This window comes from Pseudorca crassidens, chromosome 19, assembly GCF_039906515.1.
Source record: "Pseudorca crassidens isolate mPseCra1 chromosome 19, mPseCra1.hap1, whole genome shotgun sequence".
Classification (NCBI taxonomy): Eukaryota; Metazoa; Chordata; class Mammalia; order Artiodactyla; family Delphinidae; genus Pseudorca; species Pseudorca crassidens.
Window position 1 is genome coordinate 24,228,577 of NC_090314.1, and position 21,230 is coordinate 24,249,806.

The window sequence follows — 21,230 nt, forward strand, 5'->3', positions numbered from 1 at the left end:
GGCGCGCGCCGTGGTGGGAGGGGCCTGAGGAGGTGGGGCCTGCAGCGGGGCCCGGCGGGGGCGGAGCCGGCGGCCCCCGCCGCGGGCGAGTAAAGGAGAAGGCGGGCGGAGCGGGAGGCAAAAAGCCTACAGCACCCGGTATTCCCAGGCGGTCTCCCATCCAAGTACTAACCAGGCCCGACCCTGCTTAGCTTCCGAGATCAGACGAGATCGGGCGCGTTCAGGGTGGTATGGCCGTAGACGGGGGCGGGGGACCGCGGGCGGCCTCTTGAGGCCCAGTTTCGCTGGCGCTGGCGCCTTAACGCCAGCCTGGCGGCCAGCCCGCCCCGGCAGGGCCCCCTCGCCCGCCCAGGCAGGGGGAACGGAGGTCCCGTGTATCGGGCGGCGGCGGAGGGTTTGGCAACCACCTCCCAGCCCAGGGCGGCCGTGACCCAGCAAACCCTTCGGCGCTTGGCGCCCCGCCCAAGATCCCGCACGTCGCTCACAGGGACGTGGCCCCGGAGGCTTCAGGGCCGGGGCCCGCGGTCCCTTGGGCGTCGGCCCTGCCCGCCCACGCGGCGCTAGGCGCAGCCCGGCCGCAGCCCGGGCCGGCCCTCCTGTCCGACAGCAGCCGGCCCGAAGCCACCGGGAGCCACCATTGAGTCGCCACGGCCCCTCAGCCCCGGCAAGGCCACCCTTGCCCCCACACCCCCCGCCGAGCTCAGGACCCCGCCCCTGGTGGCCGGCCGGCCCGGGGAAGCGGCCCCTGCCCTCGATCCCGCTCCAGCACCCAACCGCGGTGACACGCCAGAGGGGCGGGGTGGTGGTGGGGCGGGGCTTTTGTCGGAGGGAGCTGTGGAGGGACACACCGGCACACAGGTGGCGGCGCCGGGGCTGGGCGCCGGTGGGGGCGGCCAGGTGCAGGTCGAGGGGCTCGCGGGCCGAAAGGACGGCCACTGGGCCTGCGGCGGAGTCTGGGTCCGGGTCAGCCACCCCGGGAGCGTCTGGGGTGCGGCTGCCTTCCAGGGCCGCCTTCTGGCCGCCTGGCCGGCCGGGCCGGCGGGGAGCGCACCCGCCGGCGCGCGCCGTGGTGGGAGGGGCCTGAGGAGGTGGGGCCTGCAGCGGGGCCCGGCGGGGGCGGAGCCGGCGGCCCCCGCCGCGGGCGAGTAAAGGAGAAGGCGGGCGGAGCGGGAGGCAAAAAGCCTACAGCACCCGGTATTCCCAGGCGGTCTCCCATCCAAGTACTAACCAGGCCCGACCCTGCTTAGCTTCCGAGATCAGACGAGATCGGGCGCGTTCAGGGTGGTATGGCCGTAGACGGGGGCGGGGGGCCGAGGGCGGCCTCTTGAGGCCCAGTTTCGCTGGCGCTGGCGCCTTAACGCCAGCCTGGCGGCCGGCCCGCCCCGGCAGGGCCCCCTCGCCCGCCCAGGCAGGGGGAACGGAGGTCTCGGGTATCGGGCGGCGGCGGAGGGTTTGGCGACCACCTCCCAGCCCAGGGCGGCCGTGACCCAGCAAACCCTTCGGCGCTTGGCGCCCCGCCCAAGATCCCGCACGTCGCTCACAGGGACGTGGCCCCGGAGGCTTCAGGGCCCGGGGCCCGCGGTCCCTTGGGCATCGGTCCTGCCCGCCCACGCGGCGCTAGGTGCAGCCCGGCCGCAGCCCGGGCCGGCCCTCCTGCCCGACAGCAGCCGGCCTGAAGCCACCGGGAGCCACCATTGAGTCGCCACGGCCCCTCTGCCCCGGCAAGGCCACCCTTGCCCCCACACCCCCTGCCGAGCTCAGGACCCCGCCCCTGGTGGCCGGCAGGCCCGGGGAAGCGGCCCCTGCCCTCGATCCCGCTCCCGCACCCAACCGCGGTGACACGCCAGAGGGGCGGGGTGGTGGTGGGGCGGGGCTTTTGTCGGAGGGAGCTGTGGAGGGACACACAGGCACACAGGTGGCGGCGCCGGGGCTGGGCGCCGGTGGGGGCGGCCAGGTGCAGGTCGAGGGGCTCGCGGGCCAAAAGGACGGCAACTGGGCCCATGGCGGAGTCTGGGTCTGGAGGGCTCTGAGCCTCCATCCGCTCTGGTGCCTCGGGTCTACCGGCCCGAAGCCTGGTAGCGCGACACCCCACCGGCCCACAGACGTAGCCTCCCCAGCTGTGCTCACAGCGAGTCCAACCGCAGCCTGCATCCCTCCACGGGACACTTGGATTACTCCCGCGATCCCCACGAGGTGCGGCACCCGCTGGCCGAATGGGCTGAGATCCTGCCCTTGCGGCGCCCTGTGGCCACCTCCGCCTCCCTCACGGTACTGGCCGAGGCCTCGGACCAGCGGGCCCCGGCTCCCAGCTCAGCGCTGCTCCTCCGCCCCTCTCACCTCCTGCCCGACGTCCAGGCTACCGAGCACCCTCCACCCCCGCCCACCTTCATGCCACTCAGCCGGAACCCGGGAGGCAATGCCAACTACCAGGTGTGTATGACAGTCTGGTGCTGAAGCGGCAACCGCAGGAGGGCCAAGCGCGGGCCAACTCGCTGCTACCTTCCACCTCGGCCTCCAGGCCCTCTCTGCACGGGAGCCAGACTGGGAAAATGAACTTACCAGCAGCAAATGGGGGCAGGGGCAGGGGGCGGCAGGGCATGGAGAGAGGAATAAAGAGCTCCAGAGTCCAGGAAACATTGGTGGTCTGTGGCTTGGAAGCGCCACTCCTTCTGCCAGCCTGGGTCCCTGCGCTTGGCTTCCTGCAATAAGAAGCCAGTGTCCCCTTCTTGGCCTGAGGGTCCCTTTGGTTTAGTGGCCACAGTTCTGCCAGCAGGCCCCTCCTGGTCCTATACCATGCACTAAGTACATCTGCAGCTGCAGACTCCAAACCCCTGGTCTCTGGGCACCTCCTCTGTGTCTCAGCTGTCCCTGTCCACAGAGAGCCTCATACAAGACGTTGCTTCCAAACTGGGAGGTTCCACATCTGGGCAGGTCCAGCTCCAGGCCCAGTGAAGGGCATGAAGAAGGCTGAGGCTCTGGACTCCAGCCAGGCCTTCAGCAGGCCTCTGAGGCCAAGGTCTTCCTAGTCTCAAGAGGGGCCAAGAGACGCAATGTGTCATTTGAACAAGTGAGTCAGCGGGCGGTGAGCGAATGAGTGACCGCTCGAGGGGATGTATGCCGGCCACCGGGCCCTGTTTGACTGTCCAGGCTCAGCTTACCTGACCCTGGTTACCAGGGAATGCCACTCTGGGCCCTCCTTTTCATCCCCCTCCCTCACTGTGACCTCACCACCTGCCCCATTATGACCCAGTCTGGCTCCCAGTTAAAACTGGAGGGCAGAGGGCCCAGGCAGTCCTGGGACCAACGGCCATGGGTGAGCGAAACTACTACCGAGCCGAGCCGTTCACTGGCCCCATCCCCAGGAAATGCCAGGAGCAAGGATACTCAATTCTTCTGATCCCGGTCAGCTTCATCTTGCTCAACGTGGGGATCAACATGGTGACTATGGTCAGGGCAGGATCTGTGCAGCGCGGTTGGGGGAGCCCTGGGGTCTTGAAGGGGCTGAGGTGGGAGGGCTGCTGGGGTGTGACAGGACAAGGGTTGGATTTCAGGGCTCACCCTGCTCCCGGCCTCCCCCCTCCCCTTCTTCCCTCAACTCTGGAGGCATCTGAAGAGATTCTTGCGGGCACTTTTCAATCGTATTTTCCACAAAGGTGAGTGGGCGCCGGCGTGGGTTCAGGGGATGTGGGCCTGTCCCCTTTCTTCTATCCCTGCCTTGATTCTCAGCCCCTCAGGAACCCAGGCCCTGACCCATCTCGCCTTTCCCCACAGACAAGCAAGCCAGCTGTGTAGGCACCCATGGCATGTGCATGCGCTGCTCCGTGGATCCCAAGAACCTGTGCTCAAGAGTTTCTTCCCACTTCTGCCGTCGCCCAAGCTTCCTGCTCGGGCAGGTAAACCACCTTGACTACTGCCTGCAGCGGGGCTCGGCGGGGGCGGAGCCGGCGGCCCCCCCGCCGCGGGCGAGTAAAGGAGAAGGCGGGCGGAGCGGGAGGCAAAAAGCCTACAGCACCCGGTATTCCCAGGCGGTCTCCCATCCAAGTACTAACCAGGCCCGACCCTGCTTAGCTTCCGAGATCAGACGAGATCGGGCGCGTTCAGGGTGGTATGGCCGTAGACGGGGGCGGGGGCCGACGGCTGCCTCTTGAGGCCCAGTTTCGCTGGCGCTGGCGCCTTAACGCCAGCCTGGCGGCCGGCCCGCCCCGACAGGGCCCCCTCGCCCGCCCAGGCAGGGGGAACGGAGGTCTCGGGTATCGGGCGGCGGCGGAGGGTTTGGCGACCACCTCCCAGCCCAGGGCGGCCGTGACCCAGCAAACCCTTCGGCGCTTGGCGCCCCGCCCAAGATCCCGCACGTCGCTCACAGGGACGTGGCCCCGGAGGCTTCAGGCCCCGGGGCCCGTGGTCCCTTGGGCATCGGTCCTGCCCGCCCACGCGGAGCTAGGCGCAGCCCGGCCGCAGCCCGGGCCGGCCCTCCTGCCTGACAGCAGCCGGCCCGAAGCCACCGGGAGCCACAGGTGGCGGCGCCGGGGCTGGGCGCCGGTGGGGGCGGCCAGGTGCAGGTCGAGGGGCTCGCGGGCCGAAATGACGGCAACTGGGCCCATGGCGGAGTCTGGGTCTGGAGGGCTCTGAGCCTCCATCCGCTCTGGTGCCTCGGGTCTACCGGCCCGAAGCCTGGTAGCGCGACACCCCACCGGCCCACAGACGTAGCCTCCCCAGCTGTGCTCACAGCGAGTCCAACCGCAGCCTGCATCCCTCCACGGGACACTTGGATTACTCCCGCGATCCCCACGAGGTGCGGCACCCGCTGGCCGAATGGGCTGAGATCCTGCCCTTGCGGCGCCCTGTGGCCACCTCCGCCTCCCTCACGGTACTGGCCGAGGCCTCGGACCAGCGGGCCCCGGCTCCCAGCTCAGCGCTGCTCCTCCGCCCCTCTCACCTCCTGCCCGACGTCCAGGCTACCGAGCACCCTCCACCCCCGCCCACCTTCATGCCACTCAGCCGGAACCCGGGAGGCAATGCCAACTACCAGGTGTGTATGACAGTCTGGTGCTGAAGCGGCAACCGCAGGAGGGCCAAGCGCGGGCCAACTCGCTGCTACCTTCCACCTCGGCCTCCAGGCCCTCTCTGCACGGGAGCCAGACTGGGAAAATGAACTTACCAGCAGCAAATGGGGGCAGGGGCAGGGGGCGGCAGGGCATGGAGAGAGGAATAAAGAGCTCCAGAGTCCAGGAAACATTGGTGGTCTGTGGCTTGGAAGCGCCACTCCTTCTGCCAGCCTGGGTCCCTGCGCTTGGCTTCCTGCAATAAGAAGCCAGTGTCCCCTTCTTGGCCTGAGGGTCCCTTTGGTTTAGTGGCCACAGTTCTGCCAGCAGGCCCCTCCTGGTCCTATACCATGCACTAAGTACATCTGCAGCTGCAGACTCCAAACCCCTGGTCTCTGGGCACCTCCTCTGTGTCTCAGCTGTCCCTGTCCACAGAGAGACTCATACAAGACGTTGCTTCCAAACTGGGAGGTTCCACATCTGGGCAGGTCCAGCTCCAGGCCCAGTGAAGGGCATGAAGAAGGCTGAGGCTCTGGACTCCAGCCAGGCCTTCAGCAGGCCTCTGAGGCCAAGGTCTTCCTAGTCTCAAGAGGGTCCAAGAGACGCAATGTGTCATTTGAACAAGTGAGTCAGCGGGCGGTGAGCGAATGAGTGACCGCTCGAGGGGATGTATGCCGGCCACCGGGCCCTGTTTGACTGTCCAGGCTCAGCTTACCTGACCCTGGTTACCAGGGAATGCCACTCTGGGCCCTCCTTTTCATCCCCCTCCCTCACTGTGACCTCACCACCTGCCCCATTATGACCCAGTCTGGCTCCCAGTTAAAACTGGAGGGCAGAGGGCCCAGGCAGTCCTGGGACCAACGGCCATGGGTGAGCGAAACTACTACCGAGCCGAGCCGTTCACTGGCCCCATCCCCAGGAAATGCCAGGAGCAAGGATACTCAATTCTTCTGATCCCGGTCAGCTTCATCTTGCTCAACGTGGGGATCAACATGGTGACTATGGTCAGGGCAGGATCTGTGCAGCGCGGTTGGGGGAGCCCTGGGGTCTTGAAGGGGCTGAGGTGGGAGGGCTGCTGGGGTGTGACAGGACAAGGGTTGGATTTCAGGGCTCACCCTGCTCCCGGCCTCCCCCCTCCCCTTCTTCCCTCAACTCTGGAGGCATCTGAAGAGATTCTTGCGGGCACTTTTCAATCGTATTTTCCACAAAGGTGAGTGGGCGCCGGCGTGGGTTCAGGGGATGTGGGCCTGTCCCCTTTCTTCTATCCCTGCCTTGATTCTCAGCCCCTCAGGAACCCAGGCCCTGACCCATCTCGCCTTTCCCCACAGACAAGCAAGCCAGCTGTGTAGGCACCCATGGCATGTGCATGCGCTGCTCCGTGGATCCCAAGAACCTGCGCTCAAGAGTTTCTTCCCACTTCTGCCGTCGCCCAAGCTTCCTGCTCGGGCAGGTAAACCACCTTGACTACTGCCTGCAGCGGGGCTCGGCGGGGGCGGAGCCGGCGGCCCCCCCGCCGCGGGCGAGTAAAGGAGAAGGCGGGCGGAGCGGGAGGCAAAAAGCCTACAGCACCCGGTATTCCCAGGCGGTCTCCCATCCAAGTACTAACCAGGCCCGACCCTGCTTAGCTTCCGAGATCAGACGAGATCGGGCGCGTTCAGGGTGGTATGGCCGTAGACGGGGGCGGGGGGCCGCGGGCGGCCTCTTGAGGCCCAGTTTCGCTGGCGCTGGCGCCTTAACGCCAGCCTGGCGGCCGGCCCGCCCCGGCAGGGCCCCCTCGCCCGCCCAGGCAGGGGGAACGGAGGTCTCGGGTATCGGGCGGCGGCGGAGGGTTTGGCGACCACCTCCCAGCCCAGGGCGGCCGTGACCCAGCAAACCCTTCGGCGCTTGGCGCCCCGCCCAAGATCCCGCACGTCGCTCACAGGGACGTGGCCCCGGAGGCTTCAGGGCCCGGGGCCCGCGGTCCCTTGGGCATCGGTCCTGCCCACCCACGCGGCGCTAGGCGCAGCCCGGCCGCAGCCCGGGCCGGCCCTCCTGCCCGACAGCAGCCGGCCCGAAGCCACCGGGAGCCACCATTGAGTCGCCACGGCCCCTCTGCCCCGGCAAGGCCACCCTTGCCCCCACACCCCCCGCCGAGCTCAGGACCCCGCCCCTGGTGGCCGGCAGGCCCGGGGAAGCGGCCCCTGCCCTCGATCCCGCTCCCGCACCCAACCGCGGTGACACGCCAGAGGGGCGGGGTGGTGGTGGGGCGGGGCTTTTGTCGGAGGGAGCTGTGGAGGGACACACAGGCACACAGGTGGCGGCGCCGGGGCTGGGCGCCGGTGGGGGCGGCCAGGTGCAGGTCGAGGGGCTCGCGGGCCGAAAGGACGGCCACTGGGCCCGCGGCGGAGTCTGGGTCCGGGCCAGCCACCCCGGGAGCGTCTGGGGTGCGGCTGCCTTCCAGGACCGCCTTCTGGCCGCCTGGCCGGCCGGGCCGGCGGGGAGCGCCCCCGCCGGCGCGCGCCGTGGTGGGAGGGGCCTGAGGAGGTGGGGCCTGCAGCGGGGCCCGGCGGGGGCGGAGCCGGCGGCCCCCGCCGCGGGCGAGTAAAGGAGAAGGCGGGCGGAGCGGGAGGCAAAAAGCCTACAGCACCCGGTATTCCCAGGCGGTCTCCCATCCAAGTACTAACCAGGCCCGACCCTGCTTAGCTTCCGAGATCAGACGAGATCGGGCGCGTTCAGGGTGGTATGGCCGTAGACGGGGGCGGGGGCCGACGGCTGCCTCTTGAGGCCCAGTTTCGCTGGCGCTGGCGCCTTAACGCCAGCCTGGCGGCCGGCCCGCCCCGACAGGGCCCCCTCGCCCGCCCAGGCAGGGGGAACGGAGGTCTCGGGTATCGGGCGGCGGCGGAGGGTTTGGCGACCACCTCCCAGCCCAGGGCGGCCGTGACCCAGCAAACCCTTCGGCGCTTGGCGCCCCGCCCAAGATCCCGCACGTCGCTCACAGGGACGTGGCCCCGGAGGCTTCAGGGCCCGGGGCCCGCGGTCCCTTGGGCATCGGCCCTGCCCGCCCACGCGGCGCTAGGCGCAGCCCGGCCGCAGCCCGGGCCGGCCCTCCTGCCCGACAGCAGCCGGCCCGAAGCCACCGGGAGCCACCATTGAGTCGCCACGGCCCCTCAGCCCCGGCAAGGCCACCCTTGCCCCCACACCCCCCGCCGAGCTCAGGACCCCGCCCCTGGTGGCCGGCAGGCCCGGGGAAGCGGCCCCTGCCCTCGATCCCGCTCCCGCACCCGGCCGCGGTGACACGCCACAGGGGCGGGGTGTGGGGGGGCTTTTGTCGGAGGGAGCTGTGGAGGGACACACCGGCACACAGGTGGCGGCGCCGGGGCTGGGCGCCGGTGGGGGCGGCCAGGTGCAGGTCGAGGGGCTCGCGGGCCGAAATGACGGCAACTGGGCCCATGGCGGAGTCTGGGTCTGGAGGGCTCTGAGCCTCCATCCGCTCTGGTGCCTCGGGTCTACCGGCCCGAAGCCTGGTAGCGCGACACCCCACCGGCCCACAGACGTAGCCTCCCCAGCTGTGCTCACAGCGAGTCCAACCGCAGCCTGCATCCCTCCACGGGACACTTGGATTACTCCCGCGATCCCCACGAGGTGCGGCACCCGCTGGCCGAATGGGCTGAGATCCTGCCCTTGCGGCGCCCTGTGGCCACCTCCGCCTCCCTCACGGTACTGGCCGAGGCCTCGGACCAGCGGGCCCCGGCTCCCAGCTCAGCGCTGCTCCTCCGCCCCTCTCACCTCCTGCCCGACGTCCAGGCTACCGAGCACCCTCCACCCCCGCCCACCTTCATGCCACTCAGCCGGAACCCGGGAGGCAATGCCAACTACCAGGTGTGTATGACAGTCTGGTGCTGAAGCGGCAACCGCAGGAGGGCCAAGCGCGGGCCAACTCGCTGCTACCTTCCACCTCGGCCTCCAGGCCCTCTCTGCACGGGAGCCAGACTGGGAAAATGAACTTACCAGCAGCAAATGGGGGCAGGGGCAGGGGGCGGCAGGGCATGGAGAGAGGAATAAAGAGCTCCAGAGTCCAGGAAACATTGGTGGTCTGTGGCTTGGAAGCGCCACTCCTTCTGCCAGCCTGGGTCCCTGCGCTTGGCTTCCTGCAATAAGAAGCCAGTGTCCCCTTCTTGGCCTGAGGGTCCCTTTGGTTTAGTGGCCACAGTTCTGCCAGCAGGCCCCTCCTGGTCCTATACCATGCACTAAGTACATCTGCAGCTGCAGACTCCAAACCCCTGGTCTCTGGGCACCTCCTCTGTGTCTCAGCTGTCCCTGTCCACAGAGAGCCTCATACAAGACGTTGCTTCCAAACTGGGAGGTTCCACATCTGGGCAGGTCCAGCTCCAGGCCCAGTGAAGGGCATGAAGAAGGCTGAGGCTCTGGACTCCAGCCAGGCCTTCAGCAGGCCTCTGAGGCCAAGGTCTTCCTAGTCTCAAGAGGGGCCAAGAGACGCAATGTGTCATTTGAACAAGTGAGTCAGCGGGCGGTGAGCGAATGAGTGACCGCTCGAGGGGATGTATGCCGGCCACCGGGCCCTGTTTGACTGTCCAGGCTCAGCTTACCTGACCCTGGTTACCAGGGAATGCCACTCTGGGCCCTCCTTTTCATCCCCCTCCCTCACTGTGACCTCACCACCTGCCCCATTATGACCCAGTCTGGCTCCCAGTTAAAACTGGAGGGCAGAGGGCCCAGGCAGTCCTGGGACCAACGGCCATGGGTGAGCGAAACTACTACCGAGCCGAGCCGTTCACTGGCCCCATCCCCAGGAAATGCCAGGAGCAAGGATACTCAATTCTTCTGATCCCGGTCAGCTTCATCTTGCTCAACGTGGGGATCAACATGGTGACTATGGTCAGGGCAGGATCTGTGCAGCGCGGTTGGGGGAGCCCTGGGGTCTTGAAGGGGCTGAGGTGGGAGGGCTGCTGGGGTGTGACAGGACAAGGGTTGGATTTCAGGGCTCACCCTGCTCCCGGCCTCCCCCCTCCCCTTCTTCCCTCAACTCTGGAGGCATCTGAAGAGATTCTTGCGGGCACTTTTCAATCGTATTTTCCACAAAGGTGAGTGGGCGCCGGCGTGGGTTCAGGGGATGTGGGCCTGTCCCCTTTCTTCTATCCCTGCCTTGATTCTCAGCCCCTCAGGAACCCAGGCCCTGACCCATCTCGCCTTTCCCCACAGACAAGCAAGCCAGCTGTGTAGGCACCCATGGCATGTGCATGCGCTGCTCCGTGGATCCCAAGAACCTGCGCTCAAGAGTTTCTTCCCACTTCTGCCGTCGCCCAAGCTTCCTGCTCGGGCAGGTAAACCACCTTGACTACTGCCTGCAGCGGGGCTCGGCGGGGGCGGAGCCGGCGGCCCCCCCGCCGCGGGCGAGTAAAGGAGAAGGCGGGCGGAGCGGGAGGCAAAAAGCCTACAGCACCCGGTATTCCCAGGCGGTCTCCCATCCAAGTACTAACCAGGCCCGACCCTGCTTAGCTTCCGAGATCAGACGAGATCGGGCGCGTTCAGGGTGGTATGGCCGTAGACGGGGGCGGGGGCCGACGGCTGCCTCTTGAGGCCCAGTTTCGCTGGCGCTGGCGCCTTAACGCCAGCCTGGCGGCCGGCCCGCCCCGGCAGGGCCCCCTCGCCCGCCCAGGCAGGGGGAACGGAGGTCTCGGGTATCGGGCGGCGGCGGAGGGTTTGGCGACCACCTCCCAGCCCAGGGCGGCCGTGACCCAGCAAACCCTTCGGCGCTTGGCGCCCCGCCCAAGATCCCGCACGTCGCTCACAGGGACGTGGCCCCGGAGGCTTCAGGGCCCGGGGCCCGCGGTCCCTTGGGCATCGGTCCTGCCCGCCCACGCGGCGCTAGGCGCAGCCCGGCCGCAGCCCGGGCCGGCCCTCCTGCCCGACAGCAGCCGGCCCGAAGCCACCGGGAGCCACCATTGAGTCGCCACGGCCCCTCTGCCCCGGCAAGGCCACCCTTGCCCCCACACCCCCCGCCGAGCTCAGGACCCCGCCCCTGGTGGCCGGCAGGCCCGGGGAAGCGGCCCCTGCCCTCGATCCCGCTCCCGCACCCAACCGCGGTGACACGCCAGAGGGGCGGGGTGGTGGTGGGGCGGGGCTTTTGTCGGAGGGAGCTGTGGAGGGACACACAGGCACACAGGTGGCGGCGCCGGGGCTGGGCGCCGGTGGGGGCGGCCAGGTGCAGGTCGAGGGGCTCGCGGGCCGAAAGGACGGCCACTGGGCCCGCGGCGGAGTCTGGGTCCGGGCCAGCCACCCCGGGAGCGTCTGGGGTGCGGCTGCCTTCCAGGGCCGCCTTCTGGCCGCCTGGCCGGCCGGGCCGGCGGGGAGCGACCCCGCCGGCGCGCGCCGTGGTGGGAGGGGCCTGAGGAGGTGGGGCCTGCAGCGGGGCCCGGCGGGGGCGGAGCCGGCGGCCCCCGCCGCGGGCGAGTAAAGGAGAAGGCGGGCGGAGCGGGAGGCAAAAAGCCTACAGCACCCGGTATTCCCAGGCGGTCTCCCATCCAAGTACTAACCAGGCCCGACCCTGCTTAGCTTCCGAGATCAGACGAGATCGGGCGCGTTCAGGGTGGTATGGCCGTAGACGGGGGCGGGGGCCGACGGCTGCCTCTTGAGGCCCAGTTTCGCTGGCGCTGGCGCCTTAACGCCAGCCTGGCGGCCGGCCCGCCCCGACAGGGCCCCCTCGCCCGCCCAGGCAGGGGGAACGGAGGTCTCGGGTATCGGGCGGCGGCGGAGGGTTTGGCGACCACCTCCCAGCCCAGGGCGGCCGTGACCCAGCAAACCCTTCGGCGCTTGGCGCCCCGCCCAAGATCCCGCACGTCGCTCACAGGGACGTGGCCCCGGAGGCTTCAGGGCCCGGGGCCCGCGGTCCCTTGGGCATCGGCCCTGCCCGCCCACGCGGCGCTAGGCGCAGCCCGGCCGCAGCCCGGGCCGGCCCTCCTGCCCGACAGCAGCCGGCCCGAAGCCACCGGGAGCCACCATTGAGTCGCCACGGCCCCTCAGCCCCGGCAAGGCCACCCTTGCCCCCACACCCCCCGCCGAGCTCAGGACCCCGCCCCTGGTGGCCGGCAGGCCCGGGGAAGCGGCCCCTGCCCTCGATCCCGCTCCCGCACCCGGCCGCGGTGACACGCCACAGGGGCGGGGTGTGGGGGGGCTTTTGTCGGAGGGAGCTGTGGAGGGACACACCGGCACACAGGTGGCGGCGCCGGGGCTGGGCGCCGGTGGGGGCGGCCAGGTGCAGGTCGAGGGGCTCGCGGGCCGAAATGACGGCAACTGGGCCCATGGCGGAGTCTGGGTCTGGAGGGCTCTGAGCCTCCATCCGCTCTGGTGCCTCGGGTCTACCGGCCCGAAGCCTGGTAGCGCGACACCCCACCGGCCCACAGACGTAGCCTCCCCAGCTGTGCTCACAGCGAGTCCAACCGCAGCCTGCATCCCTCCACGGGACACTTGGATTACTCCCGCGATCCCCACGAGGTGCGGCACCCGCTGGCCGAATGGGCTGAGATCCTGCCCTTGCGGCGCCCTGTGGCCACCTCCGCCTCCCTCACGGTACTGGCCGAGGCCTCGGACCAGCGGGCCCCGGCTCCCAGCTCAGCGCTGCTCCTCCGCCCCTCTCACCTCCTGCCCGACGTCCAGGCTACCGAGCACCCTCCACCCCCGCCCACCTTCATGCCACTCAGCCGGAACCCGGGAGGCAATGCCAACTACCAGGTGTGTATGACAGTCTGGTGCTGAAGCGGCAACCGCAGGAGGGCCAAGCGCGGGCCAACTCGCTGCTACCTTCCACCTCGGCCTCCAGGCCCTCTCTGCACGGGAGCCAGACTGGGAAAATGAACTTACCAGCAGCAAATGGGGGCAGGGGCAGGGGGCGGCAGGGCATGGAGAGAGGAATAAAGAGCTCCAGAGTCCAGGAAACATTGGTGGTCTGTGGCTTGGAAGCGCCACTCCTTCTGCCAGCCTGGGTCCCTGCGCTTGGCTTCCTGCAATAAGAAGCCAGTGTCCCCTTCTTGGCCTGAGGGTCCCTTTGGTTTAGTGGCCACAGTTCTGCCAGCAGGCCCCTCCTGGTCCTATACCATGCACTAAGTACATCTGCAGCTGCAGACTCCAAACCCCTGGTCTCTGGGCACCTCCTCTGTGTCTCAGCTGTCCCTGTCCACAGAGAGCCTCATACAAGACGTTGCTTCCAAACTGGGAGGTTCCACATCTGGGCAGGTCCAGCTCCAGGCCCAGTGAAGGGCATGAAGAAGGCTGAGGCTCTGGACTCCAGCCAGGCCTTCAGCAGGCCTCTGAGGCCAAGGTCTTCCTAGTCTCAAGAGGGGCCAAGAGACGCAATGTGTCATTTGAACAAGTGAGTCAGCGGGCGGTGAGCGAATGAGTGACCGCTCGAGGGGATGTATGCCGGCCACCGGGCCCTGTTTGACTGTCCAGGCTCAGCTTACCTGACCCTGGTTACCAGGGAATGCCACTCTGGGCCCTCCTTTTCATCCCCCTCCCTCACTGTGACCTCACCACCTGCCCCATTATGACCCAGTCTGGCTCCCAGTTAAAACTGGAGGGCAGAGGGCCCAGGCAGTCCTGGGACCAACGGCCATGGGTGAGCGAAACTACTACCGAGCCGAGCCGTTCACTGGCCCCATCCCCAGGAAATGCCAGGAGCAAGGATACTCAATTCTTCTGATCCCGGTCAGCTTCATCTTGCTCAACGTGGGGATCAACATGGTGACTATGGTCAGGGCAGGATCTGTGCAGCGCGGTTGGGGGAGCCCTGGGGTCTTGAAGGGGCTGAGGTGGGAGGGCTGCTGGGGTGTGACAGGACAAGGGTTGGATTTCAGGGCTCACCCTGCTCCCGGCCTCCCCCCTCCCCTTCTTCCCTCAACTCTGGAGGCATCTGAAGAGATTCTTGCGGGCACTTTTCAATCGTATTTTCCACAAAGGTGAGTGGGCGCCGGCGTGGGTTCAGGGGATGTGGGCCTGTCCCCTTTCTTCTATCCCTGCCTTGATTCTCAGCCCCTCAGGAACCCAGGCCCTGACCCATCTCGCCTTTCCCCACAGACAAGCAAGCCAGCTGTGTAGGCACCCATGGCATGTGCATGCGCTGCTCCGTGGATCCCAAGAACCTGTGCTCAAGAGTTTCTTCCCACTTCTGCCGTCGCCCAAGCTTCCTGCTCGGGCAGGTAAACCACCTTGACTACTGCCTGCAGCGGGGCTCGGCGGGGGCGGAGCCGGCGGCCCCCCCGCCGCGGGCGAGTAAAGGAGAAGGCGGGCGGAGCGGGAGGCAAAAAGCCTACAGCACCCGGTATTCCCAGGCGGTCTCCCATCCAAGTACTAACCAGGCCCGACCCTGCTTAGCTTCCGAGATCAGACGAGATCGGGCGCGTTCAGGGTGGTATGGCCGTAGACGGGGGCGGGGGCCGACGGCTGCCTCTTGAGGCCCAGTTTCGCTGGCGCTGGCGCCTTAACGCCAGCCTGGCGGCCGGCCCGCCCCGACAGGGCCCCCTCGCCCGCCCAGGCAGGGGGAACGGAGGTCTCGGGTATCGGGCGGCGGCGGAGGGTTTGGCGACCACCTCCCAGCCCAGGGCGGCCGTGACCCAGCAAACCCTTCGGCGCTTGGCGCCCCGCCCAAGATCCCGCACGTCGCTCACAGGGACGTGGCCCCGGAGGCTTCAGGCCCCGGGGCCCGTGGTCCCTTGGGCATCGGTCCTGCCCGCCCACGCGGAGCTAGGCGCAGCCCGGCCGCAGCCCGGGCCGGCCCTCCTGCCTGACAGCAGCCGGCCCGAAGCCACCGGGAGCCACCATTGAGTCGCCACGGCCCCTCAGCCCCGGCAAGGCCACCCTTGCCCCCACACCCCCCGCCGAGCTCAGGACCCCGCCCCTGGTGGCCGGCAGGCCCGGGGAAGCGGCCCCTGCCCTTGATCCCGCTCCAGCACCCAACCGCGGTGACACGCCAGAGGGGCGGGGTGGTGGTGGGGCGGGGCTTTTGTCGGAGGGAGCTGTGGAGGGACACACCGGCACACAGATGGCGGCGCCTGGGCTAGGCGCCGGTGGGGGCGGCCAGGTGCAGGTCGAGGGGCTCGCGGGCCGAAAGGACGGCCACTGGGCCCGCGGCGGAGTCTGGGTCTGGGCCAGCCACCCCGGGAGCGTCTGGGGTGCGGCTGCCTTCCAGGGCCGCCTTCTGGCCGCCTGGCCGGCCGGGCCGGCGGGGAGCGCCCCCGCCGGCGCGCGCCGTGGTGGGAGGGGCCTGAGGAGGTGGGTCCTGCAGCGGGGCCCGGCGGGGGCGGAGCCGGCGGCCCCCGCCGCGGGCGAGTAAAGGAGAAGGCGGGCGGAGCGGGAGGCAAAAAGCCTACAGCACCCGGTATTCCCAGGCGGTCTCCCATCCAAGTACTAACCAGGCCCGACCCTGCTTAGCTTCCGAGATCAGACGAGATCGGGCGCGTTCAGGGTGGTATGGCCGTAGACGGGGGCGGGGGGCCGCGGGCGGCCTCTTGAGGCCCAGTTTCGCTGGCGCTGGCGCCTTAACGCCAGCCTGGCGGCCGGCCCGCCCCGGCAGGGCCCCCTCGCCCGCCCAGGCAGGGGGAACGGAGGTCTCGGGTATCGGGCGGCGGCGGAGGGTTTGGCGACCACCTCCCAGCCCAGGGCGGCCGTGACCCAGCAAACCCTTCGGCGCTTGGCGCCCCGCCCAAGATCCCGCACGTCGCTCACAGGGACGTGGCCCCGGAGGCTTCAGGGCCCGGGGCCCGCGGTCCCTTGGGCATCGGTCCTGCCCGCCCACGCGGCGCTAGGCGCAGCCCGGCCGCAGCCCGGGCCGGCCCTCCTGCCCGACAGCAGCCGGCCCGAAGCCACCGGGAGCCACCATTGAGTCGCCACGGCCCCTCTGCCCCGGCAAGGCCACCCTTGCCCCCACACCCCCCGCCGAGCTCAGGACCCCGCCCCTGGTGGCCGGCAGGCCCGGGGAAGCGGCCCCTGCCCTCGATCCCGCTCCCGCACCCAACCGCGGTGACACGCCAGAGGGGCGGGGTGGTGGTGGGGCGGGGCTTTTGTCGGAGGGAGCTGTGGAGGGACACACAGGCACACAGGTGGCGGCGCCGGGGCTGGGCGCCGGTGGGGGCGGCCAGGTGCAGGTCGAGGGGCTCGCGGGCCGAAAGGACGGCCACTGGGCCCGCGGCGGAGTCTGGGTCCGGGCCAGCCACCCCGGGAGCGTCTGGGGTGCGGCTGCCTTCCAGGGCCGCCTTCTGGCCGCCTGGCCGGCCGGGCCGGCGGGGAGCGCCCCCGCCGGCGCGCGCCGTGGTGGGAGGGGCCTGAGGAGGTGGGGCCTGCAGCGGGGCCCGGCGGGGGCGGAGCCGGCGGCCCCCGCCGCGGGCGAGTAAAGGAGAAGGCGGGCGGAGCGGGAGGCAAAAAGCCTACAGCACCCGGTATTCCCAGGCGGTCTCCCATCCAAGTACTAACCAGGCCCGACCCTGCTTAGCTTCCGAGATCAGACGAGATCGGGCGCGTTCAGGGTGGTATGGCCGTAGACGGGGGCGGGGGCCGACGGCTGCCTCTTGAGGCCCAGTTTCGCTGGCGCTGGCGCCTTAACGCCAGCCTGGCGGCCGGCCCGCCCCGACAGGGCCCCCTCGCCCGCCCAGGCAGGGGGAACGGAGGTCTCGGGTATCGGGCGGCGGCGGAGGGTTTGGCGACCACCTCCCAGCCCAGGGCGGCCGTGACCCAGCAAACCCTTCGGCGCTTGGCGCCCCGCCCAAGATCCCGCACGTCGCTCACAGGGACGTGGCCCCGGAGGCTTCAGGGCCCGGGGCCCGCGGTCCCTTGGGCATCGGCCCTGCCCGCCCACGCGGCGCTAGGCGCAGCCCGGCCGCAGCCCGGGCCGGCCCTCCTGCCCGACAGCAGCCGGCCCGAAGCCACCGGGAGCCACCATTGAGTCGCCACGGCCCCTCAGCCCCGGCAAGGCCACCCTTGCCCCCACACCCCCCGCCGAGCTCAGGACCCCGCCCCTGGTGGCCGGCAGGCCCGGGGAAGCGGCCCCTGCCCTCGATCCCGCTCCCGCACCCAACCGCGGTGACACGCCAGAGGGGCGGGGTGGTGGTGGGGCGGGGCTTTTGTCGGAGGGAGCTGTGGAGGGACACACAGGCACACAGGTGGCGGCGCCGGGGCTGGGCGCCGGTGGGGGCGGCCAGGTGCAGGTCGAGGGGCTCGCGGGCCGAAAGGACAGCAACTGGGCCCATGGCGGAGTCTGGGTCTGGAGGGCTCTGAGCCTCCATCCGCTCTGGTGCCTCGGGTCTACCGGCCCGACGCCTGGTAGCGCGACACCCCACCGGCCCACAGACGTAGCCTCCCCAGCTGTGCTCACAGCGAGTCCAACCGCAGCCTGCATCCCTCCACGGGACACTTGGATTACTCCCGCGATTCCCACGAGGTGCGGCACCCGCTGGCCGAATGGGCTGAGATCCTGCCCTTGCGGCGCCCTGTGGCCACCTCCGCCTCCCTCACGGTACTGGCCGAGGCCTCGGACCAGCGGGCCCCGGCTCCCAGCTCAGCGCTGCTCCTCCGCCCCTCTCACCTCCTGCCCGACGTCCAGGCTACCGAGCACCCTCCACCCCCGCCCACCTTCATGCCACTCAGCCGGAACCCGGGAGGCAATGCCAACTACCAGGTGTATGACAGTCTGGTGCTGAAGCGGCAACCGCAGGAGGGCCAAGCGCGGGCCAACTCGCTGCTACCTTCCACCTCGGCCTCCAGGCCCTCTCTGCATGGGAGCCAGACTGGGAAAATGAACTTACCAGCAGCAAATGGGGGCAGGGGCAGGGGGCGGCAGGGCATGGAGAGAGGAATAAAGAGCTCCAGAGTCCAGGAAACATTGGTGGTCTGTGGCTTGGAAGCGCCACTCCTTCTGCCAGCCTGGGTCCCTGCGCTTGGCTTCCTGCAATAAGAAGCCAGTGTCCCCTTCTTGGCCTGAGGGTCCCTTTGGTTTAGTGGCCACAGTTCTGCCAGCAGGCCCCTCCTGGTCCTATACCATGCACTAAGTACATCTGCAGCTGCAGACTCCAAACCCCTGGTCTCTGGGCACCTCCTCTGTGTCTCAGCTGTCCCTGTCCACAGAGAGCCTCATACAAGACGTTGCTTCCAAACTGGGAGGTTCCACATCTGGGCAGGTCCAGCTCCAGGCCCAGTGAAGGGCATGAAGAAGGCTGAGGCTCTGGACTCCAGCCAGGCCTTCAGCAGGCCTCTGAGGCCAAGGTCTTCCTAGTCTCAAGAGGGGCCAAGAGACGCAATGTGTCATTTGAACAAGTGAGTCAGCGGGCGGTGAGCGAATGAGTGACCGCTCGAGGGGATGTATGCCGGCCACCGGGCCCTGTTTGACTGTCCAGGCTCAGCTTACCTGACCCTGGTTACCAGGGAATGCCACTCTGGGCCCTCCTTTTCATCCCCCTCCCTCACTGTGACCTCACCACCTGCCCCATTATGACCCAGTCTGGCTCCCAGTTAAAACTGGAGGGCAGAGGGCCCAGGCAGTCCTGGGACCAACGGCCATGGGTGAGCGAAACTACTACCGAGCCGAGCCGTTCACTGGCCCCATCCCCAGGAAATGCCAGGAGCAAGGATACTCAATTCTTCTGATCCCGGTCAGCTTCATCTTGCTCAACGTGGGGATCAACATGGTGACTATGGTCAGGGCAGGATCTGTGCAGCGCGGTTGGGGGAGCCCTGGGGTCTTGAAGGGGCTGAGGTGGGAGGGCTGCTGGGGTGTGACAGGACAAGGGTTGGATTTCAGGGCTCACCCTGCTCCCGGCCTCCCCCCTCCCCTTCTTCCCTCAACTCTGGAGGCATCTGAAGAGATTCTTGCGGGCACTTTTCAATCGTATTTTCCACAAAGGTGAGTGGGCGCCGGCGTGGGTTCAGGAGATGTGGGCCTGTCCCCTTTCTTCTATCCCTGCCTTGATTCTCAGCCCCTCAGGAACCCAGGCCCTGACCCATCTCGCCTTTCCCCACAGACAAGCAAGCCAGCTGTGTAGGCACCCATCGCATGTGCATGCGCTGCTCCGTGGATCCCAAGAACCTGCGCTCAAGAGTTTCTTCCCACTTCTGCCATCGCCCAAGCTTCCTGCTCGGGCAGGTAAACCACCTTGACTACTGCCTGCAGCGGGGCTCGGCGGGGGCGGAGCCGGCGGCCCCCCCGCCGCGGGCGAGTAAAGGAGAAGGCGGGCGGAGCGGGAGGCAAAAAGCCTACAGCACCCGGTATTCCCAGGCGGTCTCCCATCCAAGTACTAACCAGGCCCGACCCTGCTTAGCTTCCGAGATCAGACGAGATCGGGCGCGTTCAGGGTGGTATGGCCGTAGACGGGGGCGGGGGCCGACGGCTGCCTCTTGAGGCCCAGTTTCGCTGGCGCTGGCGCCTTAACGCCAGCCTGGCGGCCGGCCCGCCCCGACAGGGCCCCCTCGCCCGCCCAGGCAGGGGGAACGGAGGTCTCGGGTATCGGGCGGCGGCGGAGGGTTTGGCGACCACCTCCCAGCCCAGGGCGGCCGTGACCCAGCAAACCCTTCGGCGCTTGGCGCCCCGCCCAAGATCCCGCACGTCGCTCACAGGGACGTGGCCCCAGAGGCTTCAGGGCCCGGGGCCCGCGGTCCCTTGGGCATCGGCCCTGCCCGCCCACGCGGCGCTAGGCGCAGCCCGGCCGCAGCCCGGGCCGGCCCTCCTGCCCGACAGCAGCCGGCCCGAAGCCACCGGGAGCCACCATTGAGTCGCCACGGCCCCTCAGCCCCGGCAAGGCCACCCTTGCCCCCACACCCCCCGCCGAGCTCAGGACCCCGCCCCTGGTGGCCGGCAGGCCCGGGGAAGCGGCCCCTGCCCTCGATCCCGCTCCCGCACCCAACCGCGGTGACACGCCAGAGGGGCGGGGTGGTGGTGGGGCGGGGCTTTTGTCGGAGGGAGCTGTGGAGGGACACACAGGCACACAGGTGGCGGCGCCGGGGCTGGGCGCCGGTGGGGGCGGCCAGGTGCAGGTCGAGGGGCTCGCGGGCCAAAAGGACAGCAACTGGGCCCATGGCGGAGTCTGGGTCTGGAGGGCTCTGAGCCTCCATCCGCTCTGGTGCCTCGGGTCTACCGGCCCGACGCCTGGTAGCGCGACACCCCACCGGCCCACAGACGTAGCCTCCCCAGCTGTGCTCACAGCGAGTCCAACCGCAGCCTGCATCCCTCCACGGGACACTTGGATTACTCCCGCGATTCCCACGAGGTGCGGCACCCGCTGGCCGAATGGGCTGAGATCCTGCCCTTGCGGCGCCCTGTGGCCACCTCCGCCTCCCTCACGGTACTGGCCGAGGCCTCGGACCAGCGGGCCCCGGCTCCCAGCTCAGCGCTGCTCCTCCGCCCCTCTCACCTCCTGCCCGACGTCCAGGCTACCGAGCACCCTCCACCCCCGCCCACCTTCATGCCACTCAGCCGGAACCCGGGAGGCAATGCCAACTACCAGGTGTATGACAGTCTGGTGCTGAAGCGGCAACCGCAGGAGGGCCAAGCGCGGGCCAACTCGCTGCTACCTTCCACCTCGGCCTCCAGGCCCTCTCTGCATGGGAGCCAGACTGGGAAAATGAACTTTCCAGCAGCAAATGGGGGCAGGGGCAGGGGGCGGCAGGGCATGGAGAGAGGAATAAAGAGCTCCAGAGTCCAGGAAACATTGGTGGTCTGTGGCTTGGAAGCGCCACTCCTTCTGCCAGCCTGGGTCCCTGCGCTTGGCTTCCTGCAATAAGAAGCCAGTGTCCCCTTCTTGGCCTGAGGGTCCCTTTGGTTTAGTGGCCACAGTTCTGCCAGCAGGCCCCTCCTGGTCCTATACCATGCACTAAGTACATCTGCAGCTGCAGACTCCAAACCCCTGGTCTCTGGGCACCTCCTCTGTGTCTCAGCTGTCCCTGTCCACAGAGAGCCTCATACAAGACGTTGCTTCCAAACTGGGAGGTTCCACATCTGGGCAGGTCCAGCTCCAGGCCCAGTGAAGGGCATGAAGAAGGCTGAGGCTCTGGACTCCAGCCAGGCCTTCAGCAGGCCTCTGAGGCCAAGGTCTTCCTAGTCTCAAGAGGGGCCAAGAGACGCAATGTGTCATTTGAACAAGTGAGTCAGCGGGCGGTGAGCGAATGAGTGACCGCTCGAGGGGATGTATGCCGGCCACCGGGCCCTGTTTGACT

General features: G+C 68.7%; 11 non-coding genes across 11 annotated transcripts; all 11 read right to left on the reverse strand.

The window, feature by feature from the left end:
• Nucleotides 1-123: 123 nt before the first annotated feature.
• Nucleotides 124-242, reverse strand: LOC137214007 (5S ribosomal RNA). Its single transcript, XR_010938624.1, has one exon. It is a non-coding gene; the product is annotated as a 5S ribosomal RNA (ribosomal RNA).
• Nucleotides 243-1,179: 937 nt separating this feature from the next.
• On the reverse strand, nucleotides 1,180-1,298 carry LOC137214008 (5S ribosomal RNA). Its single transcript, XR_010938625.1, has one exon. It is a non-coding gene; the product is annotated as a 5S ribosomal RNA (ribosomal RNA).
• A 2,702-nt stretch (nucleotides 1,299-4,000) lies between these two features.
• Nucleotides 4,001-4,119, reverse strand: LOC137214009 (5S ribosomal RNA). The gene has a single exon (XR_010938626.1). It is a non-coding gene; the product is annotated as a 5S ribosomal RNA (ribosomal RNA).
• Nucleotides 4,120-6,599: 2,480 nt separating this feature from the next.
• LOC137214010 (5S ribosomal RNA) lies at nucleotides 6,600-6,718 on the reverse strand. Its single transcript, XR_010938627.1, has one exon. It is a non-coding gene; the product is annotated as a 5S ribosomal RNA (ribosomal RNA).
• Nucleotides 6,719-7,656: 938 nt separating this feature from the next.
• On the reverse strand, nucleotides 7,657-7,775 carry LOC137214011 (5S ribosomal RNA). The gene has a single exon (XR_010938628.1). It is a non-coding gene; the product is annotated as a 5S ribosomal RNA (ribosomal RNA).
• A 2,695-nt stretch (nucleotides 7,776-10,470) lies between these two features.
• LOC137214012 (5S ribosomal RNA) lies at nucleotides 10,471-10,589 on the reverse strand. Its single transcript, XR_010938629.1, has one exon. It is a non-coding gene; the product is annotated as a 5S ribosomal RNA (ribosomal RNA).
• A 937-nt stretch (nucleotides 10,590-11,526) lies between these two features.
• On the reverse strand, nucleotides 11,527-11,645 carry LOC137214013 (5S ribosomal RNA). Its single transcript, XR_010938630.1, has one exon. It is a non-coding gene; the product is annotated as a 5S ribosomal RNA (ribosomal RNA).
• A 2,695-nt stretch (nucleotides 11,646-14,340) lies between these two features.
• LOC137214014 (5S ribosomal RNA) lies at nucleotides 14,341-14,459 on the reverse strand. Its single transcript, XR_010938631.1, has one exon. It is a non-coding gene; the product is annotated as a 5S ribosomal RNA (ribosomal RNA).
• Nucleotides 14,460-15,396: 937 nt separating this feature from the next.
• On the reverse strand, nucleotides 15,397-15,515 carry LOC137214015 (5S ribosomal RNA). Its single transcript, XR_010938632.1, has one exon. It is a non-coding gene; the product is annotated as a 5S ribosomal RNA (ribosomal RNA).
• Nucleotides 15,516-16,453: 938 nt separating this feature from the next.
• On the reverse strand, nucleotides 16,454-16,572 carry LOC137214016 (5S ribosomal RNA). Its single transcript, XR_010938633.1, has one exon. It is a non-coding gene; the product is annotated as a 5S ribosomal RNA (ribosomal RNA).
• A 2,699-nt stretch (nucleotides 16,573-19,271) lies between these two features.
• LOC137214018 (5S ribosomal RNA) lies at nucleotides 19,272-19,390 on the reverse strand. Its single transcript, XR_010938635.1, has one exon. It is a non-coding gene; the product is annotated as a 5S ribosomal RNA (ribosomal RNA).
• Nucleotides 19,391-21,230: the final 1,840 nt, after the last annotated feature.